The following is a 3,069-nucleotide window of genomic DNA, read 5'->3' on the forward strand; positions in this document are numbered from 1 at the left end:
GATTACCCTCTGTCTCCAGCAGAGTGCGCCGTGGGTCTCCTAGGGCTGGAGTCTTCCTGCACACCTGTTGTTAATCGACTCATCAGGAGACCTCCCCTTTATAAGCTTCTGCCAGGCCTTGCTTCCATGCCGCAGTGTTGATCTTAGTTGGAAACCTGTCTCTGGTCTGAAGCTCAGGAAGAGCTGCCTCACTGGAACCCTGTCTCTGGTCTGAAGCTCAGGAAGAGCTGCCTCACTGGAACCCTGTCTCTGGTCTGAAGCTCTGGGAGAGCTGCATCACAGGAAACCTGTCTCTAGCCTGAAGCTCTAGGAGAGCTTAACCTGCTAATCTGCCCTGGTGAGCCAACCTGAAGGTTCCTATGTGGAATCACCCTGAAGAATCCTATGTGGAAATTCCCAGTCGTTCTCTGCAGTGAGCTGGAAGCTCAGCCTGAAGAATCCTACGTGGATGTTCCCTGTTGTTCTCTGCAGTGAGCTGGAAGCTCAGATCAAGGTCTGCCATGCTAAGCCTGAAGCTAGAAGCTTAGCTTCTTATAAACTCTGCTAACCCACAGTCTCCAGTCCCAGTCAAGACTCTAGTGAACCAGCCCTGAACTTGTTCCAGATTAAGTTCTTTATCGTGTGCTTGTGAACCATAATAAACTCTGTTGAACTTTTACCCCGTTTTCCGTGTGTGTTCTGCATTTTGGGCTTAACTCAGAGACCCATCATACACTTTATCTGTCCTAGGCTCTGTAGGGCGAGTCTGGGGCCACCCAGAAAATAAGCTATTAAGCTTATTTTCCTTCTGAATAGGCTTTGTAAATACTTTATATTGAGCATGCCCATACATACTATGTGAATTTTGTTCCAGGTGTTGCAAGATACACACTAATACTGAATACTAAGCTGAAGCTACAGATATATACTGTACCACACAGATGTGTATCTAAAGAATACCCATTACCTGCTGCTCTTAAAGCTTTTGTTGATGTTTACCTTGGTTTTCCGTTGTCTTCTTTTTGCTGTTTTTATGTTCCCTGATTTCCGTTGATCTCACCTCATGCAGTTATGGAAGCACACTTAGACTTAGACAAACTGTATTGTCCTTTAGTATACACAGAGAGTATACAAAACGAAATTTGGATGCGTAAGGCTTTCTGCATTGAATAAGCGGCTTTAAACTGTGAAATGGACATAACAATTTATATAGTGCAGCTGTAATAAAAAATGCAGAAAATGTAGGAGGAATGGAAAGCAGTTTAAAGTTATGTTGCATTGACATGGAAAGGTTCAGTGCTGTGCAAAATGAATGAATAAATATTGCGCAAAACACAGTTGAACATTGAGTTGTGTTCTATTTAAAGGGATTATGAAAAAATCAGCCATGCTGGTAGTGCAAATATGATGTTTTCATGTGTGATGCAGACACCTGAGATTCAACAGTTCAACGTTCTGATGGCAGCAGGAAAGAACCTTTTGCAGAACCTGCTGGACCTGCAGCAAATGCTGCCAAGCCTCTTCCCAGAGGGCAGCAGGGAGAACAGTCCATGGAAGGGTGTGAGGGGTCATTAATGATGTTACAGGTTTTGAAAATGCAGCGCTGGGATGAAATGTCTTCAATGGAGGGAGGAGGAGCCCTGATGATCTTCTCTGCTGTCCTTGTCGTGCCTGTCTTGTCACATTCATCCAGTTGGAGGCTCTGCAGCCTCCACACCACACAGTGTCACTTCTGGTAGTGAGGGACAAAAAACAATTATAATAAGTAGATAAATAAATGAATAAAGATTAAAGTAAAGTCTCGGTGGGCACAGTTTTCACAAAAACTTGAGTGTTTTCTTTTTTTCTGAATCTTCCTTTGTTAGCTGAACAGACTCTGCCAAGCGCTTTGATAAACTGGCATCAGAAATATCTAGTAGATGGTCTGAATCGTGCACACTAGTATATGCTAATAACTGCTATGAACCCTGACATTATCCAATGAGAAGTGTTGTTTTCAATTGAATGCAAACATGAGCTGTGTGTGTTGCTCATTATTCTTAGATCTAAGGCTGCTAAAAGCCGAAGGGTCCCAGCTCCTGAATACCAGCAGGGTTAGAAGATTTGGCTCTCCACCAAGGACCTGCCCTTGAGGGTGGAAAGTAGGAAGCTGGCACCTTGGTTCATTGGGCCGTTACCTATTGCTAAGGTGGTGAACCTGGTGGCCGTCTGCCTCCAGCTCAATTTCCAGTTTCACTTTTCTATCAGGGTTCACCCCACTTTTCATGTGTCATGGTTGAAACTGTCGGGGTTCATAAATGTAGGTTTGCAAAAGAAGAACTGAAATAAACAATAATGGATACAATTTCTGCAGAAAGGAGAGACAGTTGAACCCCAGACTCAAACACACTGTCTCCCACTTGACCTCCTCCGCAGAGCGTTTTATTAACAGAACATGACACAGGGTTACAAACAGAGTATTGTTCTGACAGAACAATTGATCAGTTCATAAAGACAGAAGGCTGCATCAGAATGACAAGGCAGGATGGTCTCCTGACTGAATCATGAGACAGGAGTGGAGCATCCCCTTGCACAAATGTTTCATAAACACACATTAATTTTATAATCATCATTGAATAAACCTAACATCCCCTCCTCTTGTGCATATAAACATTAGTACATTGCACTTCTAAAAAGATTTTTACTACACACATCATAAATGCATTGCAGATAGGGAATTGAGTAATCAAAGATCAATATGCAAAAAACAAAAATATGAAAAGGATTAAAATGTAAAACTTAAGCAAAAATGTAAGATTTATCAAGAATGTAAAAAGCTTCAAAAATCTGTCCCTTCAGTAGGCAAACCCTCTTTAAATCTTCAACTCATCCAGAGCGGTCTGTAAGAGTACAAACATAACAGTCCGTTTTATTAAAACCTTCAGCAACGCGCTTGGAATGCTGCCACCACATATTGGCACCATAGGGATGACTTGCTGTGGATCCATCAAAAACCATTCTGATTTTTCCTTTGTTTCTGGCGGTCAGTTTGAGTCCCTAAGAGCACCAGTCCAATAGTCATCATCAGGCAGCACAGCCACTTTAGTTTTT

The 3,069-nt window shown here is 42.6% G+C and overlaps 1 protein-coding gene across 1 annotated transcript in view; it reads right to left on the reverse strand.

Moving 5' to 3' along the window:
* Window positions 1-3,069, reverse strand: part of LOC107099005 (olfactory receptor 1496-like) — a 9,782-nt gene that overhangs the window by 1,239 nt on the left and 5,474 nt on the right. The gene's annotated exons all lie outside the window — the stretch shown is intronic.

This window comes from Cyprinodon variegatus, unplaced genomic scaffold (genome assembly GCF_000732505.1).
Source record: "Cyprinodon variegatus isolate N-32 unplaced genomic scaffold, C_variegatus-1.0 Scaffold830, whole genome shotgun sequence".
NCBI lineage: Eukaryota > Metazoa > Chordata > Actinopteri > Cyprinodontiformes > Cyprinodontidae > Cyprinodon > Cyprinodon variegatus.